This window comes from Bos grunniens, chromosome 3 (genome assembly GCF_055505025.1).
Source record: "Bos grunniens cultivar Pamir isolate PY7600 chromosome 3, Bosgru_T2T1.0, whole genome shotgun sequence".
Taxonomy (NCBI): Eukaryota; Metazoa; Chordata; class Mammalia; order Artiodactyla; family Bovidae; genus Bos; species Bos grunniens.
In genome coordinates this window covers 97224475-97241262 of record NC_141167.1, presented here as the reverse complement: position 1 = coordinate 97241262, position 16788 = coordinate 97224475, and the positions used below count along the sequence as shown (strand labels likewise).

The 16788-nt window shown below is 43.8% G+C and overlaps 1 protein-coding gene and 1 long non-coding RNA gene across 11 annotated transcripts in view; one reads left to right on the top strand and one right to left on the bottom strand.

Moving 5' to 3' along the window:
• TBX15 (T-box transcription factor 15) overlaps positions 1–16788 on the top strand; it is a 125885-nt gene that overhangs the window by 45782 nt on the left and 63315 nt on the right. The window contains exon 1 of one of the 10 annotated variants that reach the window (XM_086392129.1): positions 14395–14663. The exons of the other annotated variants lie outside the window; for them this stretch is intronic. The gene's annotated coding sequence lies outside the window, so the exon portion shown is untranslated. Of the gene's footprint in view, positions 1–14394; positions 14664–16788 lie in introns of those variants that run through there. 10 annotated transcript variants of the gene reach the window in all.
• On the bottom strand, positions 8593–10925 carry LOC147376186 (uncharacterized). Its single transcript, XR_015160821.1, has 3 exons — positions 10698–10925; positions 10500–10604; positions 8593–9173 (listed from the first exon to the last, which is right to left on the bottom strand). It is a non-coding gene; the product is annotated as an uncharacterized LOC147376186 (long non-coding RNA).

Here is a 16788-nt window from a genome sequence, read left to right as displayed (position 1 = left end):
GTAAGGAAATTTTTATCTCCATCATTTCTTTTCTGTTTATTAGTTGACCTTTTACTCTAAGGTCTTTAGTTAATTTTCTTTGAATTTTCTTTGGTTCAACATTTCAAGCCTAGGTGTGACTTACACAGGTGCATGGCTGTATAATTATTATTAATTAATTTATTTTTGGCGGCACTCAGTCTTCGTTACTGCACTTGGGCTTTCTCTAGTTGCTGCGAGTTGGGACTACTCTCTAGGCGTGGTGCATGGGCTTCTCACTGCACTGATTTCTCTTATTATGGAACACAGTCTGGGCATGTGGGCTTCAGTAGCTGTGGCCATGGGCTTACTTGTCCAACAGAATGTGGGGTCTTCCTAGACCAGGGATTGAACTCATTTCCCCTGCATTGGCAGGTGGATCCTTAACCACTAGACCACCAGGGAAGCCCAATGTATAATTTTGATTTAGGTAATTGATTTATTTGAATGTTTGTTGAGAACTGCAATAAATCCACCGATTAACTTAATATGCTTTTGTCTAGTGATGGTTGATTGTTTGGTTAGTCCTCATAGAGTCTGTAGAGCATAAACATGGTTCCTGATCTTAAGAAGTTTATATACTTATAGGGAAGAGAAGATGAGCATATACTAAGCCATGGCCAATGTCATATTAAAGTATATAAATCATCACTGTGTTATATAGGTACCAAGAGTAAGTCTGTACCAATTCTGAGAAGCAAGTTATGGATGAGAATGAGAAGGCAGGCAAGATCTTATAGCTCATAGCCATCAGGAGAGGAGGTCTTTGCAGACCTGGGATAAACTCTGCACATTTACCTTGCCTGGAAAGATGAACTGCTTTATAGGTGAATTTTTACATGGGGCTTATAAATCTCGATGGGACACACATAGGGAAGAGTGGGCTGCTGTCACTAAGCCTTGGGTCTCACTAAATCTCCATACCCAAGCATTCCTTGGAGCCTAGAACAAGGTCATAGAGTTGAAGCAAGAGACCATGACCCAAGTAATTCTCTCCTTTTTTTTTTTTTTCCATTCCCTGCTTATCTTAGAGGTGGAAGCGCTTTCTTTTTGTGAAATTGTTCTGTGAGCTGTGTTTCCAGACCCTTGCAGAAAGAATATTACCTATTGATAGCAGAAAAGCATGACAGAATTTTTTTTTTTTCTGACTGAACAATTTTGTGTTTCCAGACTGCCTACCCTCTGGTTGTGAATGCTTCAGGGGCAGGGCCCTGCATTATATTTTATGGCACTCCCCATTCCCTGTGCCCCCGCATGAATTATCCATCTACTGACTGGTTTTCTGAAAAACACTGACTGCTTTGGGATGTGTGTGATAGGAGACAGAATGATGAAATTTGTTGACTCTTGTAAATTTAAAGCTTTTGCTGTGTTAGCTTAACATTGTGACCCTGGAGTGGCTCTACATTCTCCATCGCAGAATAAAAATCACTATAGTAGTTCCAGACCTCACTTTTCAATATATATTTACACATACATACACATATATCTCTGGAGAAGGCAATGGCCACCCACTCCAGTATTCTTGCCTGGAAAATCCCATGGACAGAGGAGCCTGGTGGGCTGCAGTCCATGGGGTCGCAAAGAGTCAGACATGACTGAGTGACTTCACTTTCACTTTTCTCTTTCATGCATCGGAGAAGGAAATGGCAACCCACTCCAGTGTTCTTGCCTGGAGAATCCCAGGGAGGGGGGAGCCTGGTGGGCTGCCATCTATGGGGTCACACAGAGTCGGACATGACTCAAGTGACTTAGCAGCAGCACACATATATCTCTATTATATATATATATATATATATATATATATATATATGTACACGTATATATTTTTCATGGAGAAGAAAATGGCAATCCACTCCAGTATTCTTGCCTGGGAAATCCCATAGACAGAGGAGCCTGGTGGGTTACAGCCCATATGGTTGCAAAAGAGACAGATACGACTGATTGACTAAACAACAACAAAAACAGTATATATTTTAACATATTCTAATGTATTTATCTACATATATATATTAATGTAGTCTTCCCTATTTAAAATGCTGGTGACCTTTTAAAAGAAAAAGGCCCTTATATATTGAAAAGTTTCTTTGAAATAAAAATAAAACCATGACCTAGATGACCTCCAGTGGTGGGCTGTAGGCTAACTTAGAGTGAGGGAGGCATTCCTGACAACCCTAAAATGACACTATGTAGGTGATTCTATGTTGTCCATGAAGGTGGCTTCTGGAAAGATGGCTCAGATTCTCCATACTCCCTTCAGCCTCTCTTGAGCCTGATGAACCCTGAAGCTTGGTATCTTATAATTCTTCCAACCAAGGTGGTACTTAGAATTCTGCCTTCTTAATGGTATGGTTAGATCTTGTGGAACTTTAAGTCTATGCTGAATAAGAACCTGTTAAGTCACGCAGTGCTCCCAGCTAGGATGCCTGCATATATCAATCGTGGAAACCAACAGTTGGATCAAGGAAATCCCCCAACTTGAAATGAATATTGACTTGAGTTATTAAGCCCAGAAATATTTCCTGTCTTTGAGATTTGCTGGTAGGCCATGCTTGCCTTAAGTTAAAGGGTCAGATTTTCCCGTAAGCACTTGAGCTCTCTTGCTATTTCGGGTAACCACCTCTCCACACACGCATGCTTCATCAGGAGTCGGAGCAGGGTGAGTCTTGTCAGCTATGTCCTGTGCCGCATTGGGATCTCTTCCTTGGCCAAGTTCAAGTGAATGCACTTGATGAGTTTGCCTCCTTCTGTGATCATGTTGTAGGGCTTTTGATTACACGTTATTGTAGGTAATCCATCCCCATGTTAACAGGCATTCCTCCAAGTGAGGACAAGACCTGGCCCGTGGTAGATGACGACTCTCCCTTGGGATCTCCTGGGGACAGGCTGGTGCTTTTAGAACTGCAGTGTGCCTTGATCTTAATTTATCTGTTGTATTCAATATCATCGGAAGCCAGGGAAAGGCCAAATACCTGACCTCCATTCCAGGGTTGTGATATTGCACCCATTCCAAGCTTCCTTTGATCCTTGCTGCAACAAGTCAAGTAGGAGAACGCCTTAGCTTTCCTTGGTACCCCCAAATTCATCTGACTTTGAGAATTTGAGCCATTTAGTTTTCAAAATACAGATTGTTTTGGTTGCTGGTTGGAGAAAAAAGAAAAAGCTTTGACAGTCTCCTAGAAAGTAGCTGATGAGACTGATGCTTTTCCAAGCGTCCATGTGAAGATTAATATTCCTCCCAGCCATCACCTGGATGTCATGAGATAAGATGATTCTTGAGGAGTAGTACATTGGGCTTCGTTTGATCTTCCTAAGAACTTAGAAAGGCAGGCAAGGGCCACTAATTTCAGTTTACAGTATTCATGTTAAGTCCACTCTTGCTTCAAATGAAGACAACTGCTTGGCCTGGTTAATTTTAGAGTGTTTATTTAGAACAAATTCAGGTCTGCTGAAATAATATCTACCTTTGTAGGGGGCAAGAAAATCTTCACCAAAATTCATGAAAATTTTTCATTTAGGGAAGAGAATTGTTGACTTTCTTGAGTGTAAAGGTCGATAAACTGAAGGAGAAAGAAAGAAAGGGAAAGAAAGGAAGAAAGAAAGAAAAGTGAAACAACCTGTGTGTAAAACATTAGTGCTGGGTTAAGAAGACATTGATTTCAGATAATTCCCATATGTGTAACATCATACATATTATAAGCACATGGCCTTTCTCATGTATCATCCATTCCCATCTGAAATCTTCTGGTGTGAACTGTGAAATAATGAAACTGAATTTTAAAATCTGTTTTATAATTAGAATCAGTAGCTTTGTTACAAAATCCAGTTTTAAAGAGTATAATCTCAGCTGTCCACAGGCCAGAAACCAATTCCTTGTAATATGGAAAAAATGCCAGTACTGGGTCTAAATATTTTTTAAAAAATGAAATGTCCCCATTTTCTCCAGCCTTCTTTTGTGGCTACTTTCTCTGTCTCATACTGCTCAGAGGGCTGAGCTGAGGATAGATCTAAATATGGGATGTACTGTTGCTTCAGGTGCTAAGAGCCTTTTCCTGATGGTTTCCTGCTCTTGGTTTTCTGAGACAGCAGAATTTCAAGAAAAAGAAGCACTCGATGTCTGTCTTTTGTGGGCTTCGGTGCAGGTTCTTAGCCAAAGAAAAAGTCCTTGGCAGCTTTCTGGGAGCCCAAGAGTAGCTGTGTTTCTATTTGCTGAGCCTCCGAAAGGTAGTTCACTTGGGAAATTCAGCCATACTCATGTGGGTGCCCAGTCTGGGCATTTGTGGGTGTTGGAGAAGGCAATGGCACCCCACTCCAGTACTCTTGCCTGGAAAATCCCATGGACGGAGGAGCCTGGTAGGCTACAGTCCATGGGGTCGCTAGGAGTCAGACACGACTGAGCGACTTCACTTTTTCACTTTCCTGCATTGGAGAAGGAAATGGCAACCCACTCCAGTGTTCTTGCCTGGAGAATCCCAGGGACGGAGGAGCCTGGTGGGTTGCCATCTTTGGGGTCACACAGAGTCGGACACGTCTGAAGCGACTCAGCAGCAGCAGCAGCAGCAGCAAGCCTATGTTAGGGCAGACTTCCCAGGAGACAGAGTAATTAAACACCTTGAACTGATGGTTGGCTCCAGGGTTGTAAAAAGTCTTATAAAAAGAGTGGACCTAAGGCTGTTGCCTCTAAAGGCCCTGGGTGAGAGGGGAACTTGCACTTAAAATAATTGAGAGTCTTGGTTTCAATCTGTGAAGGCGTGTTTGGTTTTTGGTTTTGTTTGTTTGTTGTTGTTGTTTTTAACTTTTATTTGGAGGCCCACTGAAGTTCTTTTCTTTATTTTTGGCTGCACTGGGTCTTCATTGCTGCACATGAGCTTTCTCTAGTTGCGGCAAGTGGTAGCTACTGTTCATTGCAGTGTGCAGGTTTTTCGTTGCAGTGGCTTCTCTTGTTGCGGAGCACGGGTTCCAGGGCTAGCGAGCTTCAGTAGTTGTAGGACACAGGTTCAGCAGTTGCAGCTCATTGACTCTAGAGTAGGGGCTCAGTAGTTGTGATGCACAGGCTTAGTTGCCCCGTGGCATGTGGGATCCTCCCAGGCCAGGGATCAAACCAATGTCCCTTACATTGTAAGGCAAATTCTTAACCACTGGACTACCAGGGACGCCCTGTTTTTGTTTTGTTTTGAATCCATGGATAGTTTTAAGCACAGAAAATTCTTTAAAAAATTACATTCCTTGTTTAGACCTGTATTATCTTCCCAGCAACTGATGGCACTGCTGGAGAGTCACATTCAGATTTCTAACACTGGTGGGGACCAGCCCCTTTCACACTTGCAGCAGGAGGGGCGGCACAGGAAAGAGAGAAAACTTTACAGGGGCTGTAGGTCTGGGGAAGCAAGGCCCATGTCGAGACAGGGGGCTCTGACATCAGGCCATGACCTTTGGAGTATGTGATACAGACTGGCAGGGGTGGGAGCAGGAAGCAATCTTGGCTGAGGTCAGTGGTGACCTTCAGGTTTCAGCACACGGATCGGGGACAGTGGGGTGTTGCAACCGAGGCCATGAGGTTGAGCAGAAAATGGCACCTGTGGTTGCAGCAGGTGAACTGTAACGACTGCCAAGGAGAGCTCAAAAGCCATTTGGAGACCCTGCCAGCCAGAAGGCGAGGCCTGAGGCCTGGGATGCCACAGATCTCCTGCTCCAGGCTCAGGGCCAAGGACTGTTATTGTTACCCCAAAACTCCTCCAGTCGCCCTTCTCCAGCCGAGAGAAGTAGTAGGCAGAACAGGCTACTCCTATTCTTTAACTGAGAGACGTGCTGCTTCTTATTCTGGGGAATTTCATGTCAGCAGTTGCCTGCATGTGAAACTCCACAGAACTCAGTGTGGAACTCTGCTAAGAACTTAGGATACCAAGCCAACTGGGGACAGTGTCTCCTACACTGTTGGGAGATGAACTTCTTCCTAATTATTTGATAATCTTCTGACAGCTGCAGTTCGAACATTTCTAGTCTCCAAGAGCTTCCCATGTGGTGCAGTGGTAAAGAACCCGCCTGCCAGTGCAGGAGATGCAAGAGACTGGGGTTTGATTCTTGGGTTGGGAAGATCCTCTGGAGTAGGAAATGGCAACCCACTCCAGTATTCTTGCCTGGAAAATTCCATGGGAAAAGGAGCCTGGCAGGCTACAGTCCATGGGTCACAAAGAGTTGGACACAACTGAGCATGCATGCATGAGTCTCTGGGAAAGGAGAATCTTTGCTGCCAAGTAAATTTATTCCGAACTAGGTGTTTTATGACATTACTGATAAAGTTTATGTCTAGTTGTTGTTTTCCTGAAATATTCTGCTCTTACTGAATATAGCTGGAGGGCATCCGAATGAATGAGTCTGGCTGTTCTTAAAAGTTTACACTTGTTGCGGTATGAAAATTGCTCCTGTGTGCTTTTTGGTGGCATAAATGGCAGTACCTATTCAGAGTGCCACAGTGACATGCCCAGCTCCCCTGTCTTCACTACCTCATTTGGCAAAGAACCAGATTAGAGTGACTGAGGCTGTCTCTTTCTTATTTGTTTTTTGGTAATGGTATTTGAATTCTACCTGGTGTTTTGATTAAATCTTACCTTCTGTAGAATGGTAAGGGGTAGCCCTGTAATTATCAAGGCATAAATATCAGATATTCATTAGAAAAAAAGTAACAGAACAGTAACAGCAAAGCCACATCAGCGGTCATGCAGCTTAGACCAGTGCCCCTTAAAGAGGGTTTTTCTGGAGGGCCTCAGCTCTGCCCTGTATTTAGAATTTGTTCTGAGAGGAAGGTAGTCATGTGTTTTCTACTGCTATTGGCAGATACCTCAGTGGTCCAGTGTGGTACTCATTTAAACTATCTTTGTGGCCAAAAATGAGACCACACTGTGAGGGCTTCTGCCCTAAGGCTCCATGAAGAGAGAGGTTCTCTTTTTCTAACTTTTTATTTTATATTGGCTTATAGCTGATTTACAATGTGATAGTTTCAGGTGGACAGCAAAGGGACTCAGCCATACATATACATGTGTGCTGCTGCTGCTGCTGCTGCTAAGTTGCTTCAGTCGTGTCCGACTCTGTGCGACCCCATAGACGGCAGCCCACCAGGCTCCCCCGTCCCTGGGATTCTCCAGGCAAGAACACTGGAGTGGGTTGCCATTTCCTTCTCCAATATACATGTATGCATTCTCCCCCAAACTCCCCTCCCATCCAGGCTGTCACATAACATTTAACAGAGTTCCCTGTGCTATACAATAGGTCCTTGTTGATTATCTATTTTAAATATAGCAGTCCTCTTTATGCCCCTGGCTCTTGGCTCTGCATTAGCCGGCTTCATTCTGGGTCCTTCGTCCCCTCTGTCCCCTCATGTTCCCTCCCAGTGGAGAAACACAGTCCTGCCCCCTGTGAAGCCTCAGGCCTCACATTAGCAGGGGAATCTCTCCTCCACAGCCACACATGCCCGGTCCCCAGGACTGTGTCACGACCTGTGGAGGGGTATTTTCTGCTTCTGTTCCATAAAAGCAGCCGTTTACAAATCTTTTGGAATCATGACACGTCTTTCTTCTCCCTCCCTATTCATTCCTCCCAGCTGTGCCTTGTAGCCAGAATGCACTAAATCAAAAGTAAAGTATTTGTTGTGTACTTATGCTAAGGGATGGTTCTTCAAGCTAGATATTAGGATATTATCTCCTATCTTTACATTTTAAATGTAGATGTATTTCAAGGGCCACAGAATGGACTACTTGATATTAGGACTGTTTTAGAGAAATCTGGGTTGGATGATGGCTACAACTATGGGACATAGAAAATAAATGAGAATCAAGAATCACGCATTCTTTATTAGGCATTTCCTTGAGAAGGTTAAAGGAAGCTGTAGACATTACTGAGTCCTGCCACAGCAAAGAAAGGAGACAGGCTTTCATGCAAGAGCTATTCTGAGGCTCAGAGAGAAAAGAGACAGGAATGCCTTGAGGTTGCTTAGAGATTTTGTGAAACTCATTGAGAGATCTGGAGACAGCTTGAGTCTTGGATCACAATTTCAAAGCATTTGTGTTTTCTTTCCATCTGCTCACAGTTCTCTGGGTTCTGGTGATCTGGACCACCTCAAGACACTGTGCTGACTGAGAGGCAGAAAAACTAGCAGCTGCTTCTGTTACCCTCAGACTGGAAGGCCTGGGCTAAGGGCCTTGCTGTCAGATCCCTGCCAAGGCCTTTGGCTTTCTTGAATGACTTGATCACACACTGATGTTTCAAGGCTGGGTGCTCCCCAGCTGGAGCCCTGAAAATGCTTGCGTGGCATCCCCAGAGAAGGAAACTAACTTGAAAGAAACTCCCACAAAGTAAATCACCAGGACCGGATGGTTTCCATCCAAGAGTTGGGGAAGGAAATGAAGTGTGAAATAGCACAGATACTGATGAAGACATTAGTTCTCCATTAAAACCACAACTGTGTCAGAGCAGAGGAAGTTTGCTAACATGATGACCTTATTGCAGGAGGAGAGAGATTAGTGGCCTATCTGCTGCCTCTGGAAAACCTGGTCCACGTGGAAAGAATGACACAAAATATGCACAAGGACACAATAGCCTTTATTCCCTTAAAGTAGGGAAGAGGAACAGCATTGTAATTCATGCATGGCAGCGTTTCAGTGGAGGCCTTGGAAAGAGTATGATAGCGAATATGTAATAACCTGTGGGCTGCTAATCTCCTGTTCCCATGCTGATGGCAGACTTCACTAATTGATCTGGCACTCATCTCTCTAAGCTTGAATCAGGTTTTATACTCCCCAATTTTGTGATCTTCACTGCCACCATCAAATGACAAGAGTTGACATATATGTTGAAATGCATTTATCCTCTTTGTCTAAGAGGATGTATTTTTATCATGGACCACATGAACTCGTCATTAAATTGCAAATAATGACAGAAGAAAGTCTTTCACAGGTAGTTCAGGAGCAGACAAGAGACATGTTACATTATTTCTTCCAAAGACTAAGTTAGCAGAACATCTAACTCCAGGGATAAACAGCTTTATCCTGGATTCAGGAACTGAATCCTAATGTGTTATCCCAATCCAAACCATGGAAGCGTCTTTCTGATGGGGAGGAAAGTCAGCTCCTCTGAACAGTCAGCAGCATGTCCAGAAGGTCCTTTTAAGAAACGAGAATCAAGTCAGCCTCCATCATTAGGCATTTCCTTTGGAGGTTAAAGTTGTAGACGTTGTTGAGTTCTGCCACAACAGTAACTCTGTGGGCAAAAAAAAAGTGAGACAGACTTCCAGGGAGGAGCTACTCTGAGGCTTGGAGAGAACAGAGATAGGAATGTTGGACCCTGGAGAAACAGTAACTTTTTGAAAAACCTCAGGTTTCATTGGGATGCGCCTTCATTTCATAGAATGGGAGCAGCCTGACTCTGCTGCAGGTATGGGAATTCCATGGGCCTAATTGGAGAAGGAAATGGCAACCCACTCCACTGTTCTTGCCTGGAGAATCCCAGGGACGGGGGAGTCTGGTGGGCTGCCGTCTATGGGGTCGCACAGAGTTGGACACGACTGAAGCGACTTAGCAGCAGCAGCAGCAATGCGCAAAATGTTTTGCCTTTGGACAAAACTTCTGTCACGGGTAATGATTAAAGTTGTTTGGTTATAATAGCTTTCCTACAGCCTCATGGCCTCCATATAAAGGGATATGTGATAGAGCAGACCTCCTGGAATGGACTGTAAATGATCATCTAGAGAAGGAATCTGCCTGCCTCACTAGATGGTGGGCTGTTTTTCTTGATCAATGAAAAGGTGCTACACACTTTGTTTAACAGAGAATCTATAGTAAAATGTACTTATCATGGGAGACACCCTAACTGTACTGTGATTTCTTGCTAATAAATCAGGATCTTGTCATATCACAGGGCTATCACTTGGGAGATGAGCAGGTGCTGGGGTTCAAGAGGACAGGGCAGCAAGGATATGATGGGGTCCCTGGTCATCAGATCTGGGTGCCATTAATAAGTTGCCACTCCATCGCTAGATACTCTGTGACTTTGCTCACCTCTAGAGGAATCATGGGTCATGGAATGAGATGCTGGGGAGGTCATTGTGTCTAGATCTTTGCCTTACAGGAGCTAGGGATAATCATCTTACTGTACAGCACAGAGAACTCTAGTCAGTGATCTGTGGTGACCTAAGTGTTAGTCACTCAACTGTGTCCAATTTTTCGACCCCATGGATTGTAGCTGCCCAGGCTCCTCTGTCCATGGGATTCTCCAGGCAAGAATACTGGAGTGGATTGCCATTCCCTTCTCCAGGTGACCTAAATGGAAAGGAAACCCAAAAAGGGGACATATGTGTATATATATATAGCTGATTCTCTTTGCTATACAGTAGAAACTAACACAACACTGTAAAGCAAGTATATGCCAATAAATTTTTTTTAATATTTAAATTAAAAAATAAAAATAAAGATCATAGTTGATTAGAGTACCTTAGGGTGCAGTGTAGGGGAGGTGCAGATGAATGAGAGGAGGGAATCCAGGTCTTCTCATGTCACCACTCTGCTTCTGAGCCTCAGTTTCCTATCTTTAACAGGCTGTATAAAAGAAATGTGGATTTAGCATGCTGTTTAGAGCACAGGGAGAAATCTCTGTGAATTAAATGATTAAATGCCATGCCGATTACTTACATTTCCAAGTCATTTGTAGTTTACAAAGTGCTTTCATCTGCATTATTTTACCCTGCTGATGACTCCCTGAATTGGGTAAGCAGTGAGATTCCTAATCCACTTTCCATAGCTATTTCAACTGAGACTCAGCAGGGTTAAATGGCTTCCTCAAGGTCACACCAAGGTCAAAACCAGGGGTCAAGCTCCTGATTTCTGATTCTGAATCCAGGGTTCCTTTCCCCGTACAGTGATAGCTCATGGAGAGTTGGTTCTATATATCATTCACTTTAATGACAGCAGAGTGTTCAGCGTCACGGCGTGGTAAAAATAGACTGTGAGGACAAGGAGGTTCTCGGTAGCAAACAAACTGAGCTCACCAAAATGTTCTCGCGGGCAGACTCGGTTGCTGTGGCCTTTAGGAAAGCCTTGGCAGTCCTGCCGAGGGCAGCGTCACCTACTCGCCACGTCCAGCTTTCTCTGAGAAGCTGCCTCTTGGCTCCAAGGCCAGACACAGGCACTGCCCTAGAGGACACAGGCAGGGCTGGGGGGTGGGGAGGGGGCAGGATTTCTTCTGAGGTGTGGAGTTCGTGGGCTGAGAGCACATCTCTGATGTTGGGACTGGACCATGTGTCCACAACAGCGAGCGGGCTGGGTTTTGGCACACAGAAGGAGAAATAGCCTGGGGAGCCTGGGGTTTCTGTGCCCCCGAGGGTTTTCTGAGGGGCAGCGGGGAGGACACAGAGAGTATGAAAGAGTAAAAGTAGCCAGGCCAAAGGAAAAGCCCCATTTTCATTCACGTAAAGATAATTCATAATCACCCTACTTTTCAACGTGATGTGGTATGGATTATAGTAAAAAAAAAAATCACACATGTATGCCATTGTTTCGGAGAAGGCAACGGCACCCCACTCCAGTACTCTTGCTTGGAAAATCCCATGGACGGAGGAGCCTGTTAGGCTGCAGTCCATGGGGTCGAAAGAGTCAGACACGACTGAGCGACTTCACTTTCACTTTTCACTTTCATGCATTGGAGAAGGAAATGGCAACCCACTCCAGTGTTCTTGCCTGGAGAATCCCAGGGATGGGGGAGCCTGGTGGGCTGCCATCTGTGGGGTCGCACAGAGTCGGACACGACTGAAGTGACTTAGCATAGCATGCCATTGTTTAGTTGCTAAGTCGTGTTCAACTCTTTTATGAACCCATGGACTTTCTGTAGCCCTCCAGGCTCCTCTGTCCATGGAGTTTTCCAGGCAAGAATACTGAAGTGTATTGCCATTTCTTCCTTCAGGGGATCTTCCTGACCCAGAGATGGAACCCAGCTCTCCTGCATTGCAAGCAGGTTCTTTACTACTGAGCCATCAGGGAAGCCGTCACTTGCATGTATATGTGGCTAAAATAAAGATAAATGGGAACTAAGGGATCATACAGAGAAAGTTGAGGTGGTCTCATATGACCATTTAACACTCCTAGACAACACAACCACTTTGTAAGGGAGACAAAGAAAAAATATATGTATGTGTGTGTGTGTGTGTGTGTTTCTATTAGGATGCAGCACTAGTATTCCGTGTAACAGTCTTTTAAATATTTCTTCCTTTGGAAATGTCCAGCTAAAGGGAAATGCTTTACATTACAGCAGAAGAGAGTTGGAAAATAGACAGTTATCCACTTAAAGAAATCCTATTAAATCAGTGGTCCTTGTCCTTTTAAAGTCAGTAGATTCCTTTGATAATTCCATGAATACCATTTATCCTCTTCCCAGAAAAATGCAAGCTCCTTCAAATTTAACTTATAATTTTATGTCATCTATAAAACTCCAAAGCCCATTCATTGATTTTAGGTAAATGACCTCTCAATTTAAAAAATTAGAAATTTATCCCTAATTTCAGAAATGTTGTCATAATGGTTTTTTACACTTTTTACTCTTCCTATTGATGCTATTTTGTTAAATAAGAAACAGTGCTGAAAGATTTTGTGGCAGTTTTTATACAGTTAAAAATATCTGAGGTTTCTATTTTTGTTTTAACATTTTCATAATGTTTTTTTAATAATTGAAGCCATATAAGAAAGTATGGGAGGTGGAAATTGTGTCTTGTTTAAACAATTTTGCTAATTTTTAGGCTAGAGTTTACCCTATATTTAATTAAAACCAATATTTCTCTTAAAAATAAAATAAAAATTTAGAAATTAACATTTTATGGGATAATTTTTTCTTTACAAAAAGATTCAGTACATACAGTTTAGATGATTATAATTAAAATGTAGATATATAGCCAAGTCACATAAAATATTCTGATTTCTCTGAAATTCCCTATCCTATGTCATTGTATTTTACATATGTAGTCATTGCACATTCACATATAATTTTATTTCTGTCTTTTATTGGTTTCTCTTAAAGACGTGACATAGTGTGTATTCCATTGTATTTTATATCTGATAATGTGCAATATTTGGTATAATAAGGAAAATCTGCCTTCACTGTAAATCAATTTTGATTACATGTAGAATATGGCATATAAAACAATACTTTAATACCTACAACAGCCCACACGCCATCAATAAGATCTCATCCTTCAGACTTGTGAATTCTTAGAAAAAATTACTTCCACATGTTCCTAAAACTCCTTAAGGTTTTTGACTGGTTGGTGGTCTATTGATTCTAAATATCTGACCTGTCAAAACGCCATCTTTAAACTTCAGTGATGCATAGAGGCTTGGAATTAGCCAGGGCTGAATTTATTACAGAACAAAGGGAGGTGATGATTAACACACCCATCTGAGCAGTAGGGGGGAAAAATAATCCTTGAATGGATTAGATGCCATGATCCTAAAACCACATTCTCTGAGTGTTGGGCCCTTGCCCAGAAATGGGAAGAGGCCAAACTTTGATGCCTTTTAAATGACAGGGTATCTCCAAGGGACTCTGCTCAGGGACACTGGGGCAGAGAGTTGAGGGTCAGTTGGGAAAAAAGGCCTTTCTCTCTCCTGTGGTCTAGCAGAGTTGAGCACCTAGACCCACTGTCCGTGCAGTGACTCTCAAAACTGACAGCCCACCTTATTAGTGTTATATAATTATCAGTCTGCCTGCCTGGTGGCGATTACATTAAAGTGTAAATAAATTAAAATTTATTTTGTTAACCACTAACCAGGAATCCCTTATAAATTTTTTTGGACTCCAGTAGGCTACTTTCAAGACTGGCACAGAGCCTGCTGAGAAGATGAGGTGAATTATTATGCAGTGTCCCTAGAAGCTGAGTCATAGGCTGGGTCTCTCCATTCACTGGCAATATCTGGTAGATTCTGAGCATTCCCAGGGTGTAATCCCAGGGAAATGTACCTTTGTAAGCATAGTCCATAAACAGAGCACCAAACCCACTTTCTAACTGGTTTTCTCTTTTTCCTCTGCCACATCTTATAAAGTTTATGAAAGAATTACCGATTTTTAAAATAGCATTGTATAATAATGTTGATGGAGATTGACTCCTTAAGAGAATCCTCCAACAAATGGGTACCCTCCTGAGAAGGAAATGGACCATTAGGAAAGTGCTTTTGACTCTCATTCTCTGGGAGGAGGAGCCCTTGAATCACAGGCCCAGGTGCTCAGGAAATCTCCTGTCACTCTGAGATGGGCTAGGACATGGTACCAAGTCCAAAGCTTCTAAATACAGTTCAGGCTGGGTCATCATGACAGTTGCTGAACTGGCACCACTATGGGGATTGAAGTGGGAACTTTGACAGTGCTTAAATGCCACGGGCCCTGGGCTCGAAGTCTTTCTGGGCTGGAGTAGGGAGAGGCTGTGCAGAGCCTCACAGAGAGGAGGGTAGGAACAACCTTGGCAAGGAAATCCTGCTGCCTCGGCGACATCACCACTCCTTCAGAAGGCAACAGACACCCAACAACACACCAGCTATTTTAGAAGCTGTCAGTTTCTGAATTGCTGACACACTTGGAGGACACTGTTTCTTCAAAGGTCATTCTGACCATTCAAGGTAGGTAGGCCTGGGGAAAAACAGAGGCATGCTGCATAGCCAAGGTGTTGGCCGAGGAATGAACGGAATTAAGTGACCTGGTCAAGATGACGCAAAGAGTCAGAAGTGGGGGTAGGAATATTGACCGTGGATTCCCAAAGCAACCTTTACCTAGAAGACAGTGGTAGGCTTGCTTTCTTTCCTTTTTTAACCCTGCTCCACCCTTTTATTGGCTATCACCAAAAAAATCCACCAGGTTAGCTTCCTTTGACTCACTCTCTCTGGGGAGGGCTTTGAAGGAAAGAAAGAAGACAGGAGAGACTTAGGAGGTGGGGTTTACAGAGGAATTTTGTTGGGGACTTGGGACATGAGGGTGGGATTCTAAGATTGGCAAGCATCTCAAGGAGGGGGTTGGTAAATTGTAAACATAAAGATACTGCTACGAATACAATTAATCCAGAGTGTTTGTCTCACTCTTAATGCTTGCCCTGTGTCCCCAAAGTGGGTTCATTTCTACTATTAAAGAATTCAATTTTAGAATTTTTGGAGTGGATGGATGAAGTGGAGTGAAGTGGATGGGGGATGAATTCCAGCTTTGGGGTAAGAGAGGCCGGAGTCCTTTTCTTGTCTCTGATGCTCCTGTGTAAGTGGCCCTGGGCACCTAGATTAGGTCTCAGTAATCTCACTTGCCAAAGGGGTTATAATGCACAAACTTAGGTCTCACCTGCGTGCTCTCTGGGAGACTCCCTTAGGCACCAGATCTTTGCTGCCTCCTCAGGGTGTGTTTTCCTCAGCCTGAGCCATAGCGTAAGTACTTTTGACAAGGTTGTCAATCTGGGGCCAGGGGACCCTGCCGGCTCCCAGCTCTTCCCTGTCGTTCCCACCTCTTGTGGAGCAGTGCCCTTGGGCTGCTTCTTCAGCCAAGGATGATCGCTCTGCTTTTCTCTTCAGGGCTAGAATTTGCTTCCCTGGCCCTATTTCCTTACTGAAGATCCAACATACATCTCTTCTCAGTGGTCCACCCTGTTTTCTCTTCTTTCAGGTTCTAGTCATTTTCCTTCTCAACTAGTGTGGCAGCCATCACAAACCAGGATTCAGTTCAGTTCAGTCGCTCAGTCATGTCCAACTCTTTGAGACCCAATGGACTGCAGCATGCCAGGCCTCCCTGTCCATTACCAACTCCCAGAGTTCACCCAAACTCATGTCCATTAAGTTGGTGATGCCATCCAGCCATCTCATCCTCTGTCGTCCCCTTCTCCTCCTGCCCTCAATCTTTCCCAGCATCAGGGTCTTTTCCAGTGAATCAGCTCTTTACATCAGGTGGCCAAAGTATTGGAGTTTCAGCTTCAACATCAGTCCTTCCAATGAACACCAAGGACTGATCTCCTTTAGGATGGACTGGTTGGATCTCCTTGCAGTCCAAGGGATTAGACCCACATGAAAACTGGCCTTCTTAGCTGGCATTTCCACTGTTCCTTTGCTTTCCCTCCTTCTACCTTTCCACAATCTCTCCTTCTAACACATTCAATTCTGATAGCTTTTGTTCTAGGCCCTGAACTGTTGTCTTCATTATGTGATATTTTTCAGTTCTACATCCTAAGTTTTCTTTGCTAGAATTTGCTTTTCTCTTTTTAAAAGAACCTTCTTTCTCCCTCTCAAATATGTATTGGGAAGTGATTGGGGAAAGATCTAATCCTGTGGCCACCTCCTTTTCCAAATTATGGACAGAACTAACATTTAATATACTCCCACAGTGTGCTAGAGGCTTTGCTGGGAGCCATGGACATATCTGCTTTACTGAGGAAATTGACTCAGGCAGGTTAAATCACTAGGCCAAAGTCATAAAGCTGGGTCTTCGTGATTCTGAAGAGGGACTGTGCTCCTTCCCTTTCTTGGCAGCGTCTCTGGAAAGCCCACTTCATCACAGATAGCAGGGACACTTGCTGTGAGGGTCTGGAGGGTGCAGCAGCTCTGTGTGCAGGAGCCATCCTTTTCCTGAAGGAGAAGTCATCTCTGCACCCCTGCAATCCTGCCAGAGAGTGTGTGTGTGCATGCATGCACACACACACACACACACACACACACACACACACACACACACGCATTACTAGTTCCAGCACTTGTAGAAGGGCTTGCTCCTTTCCTC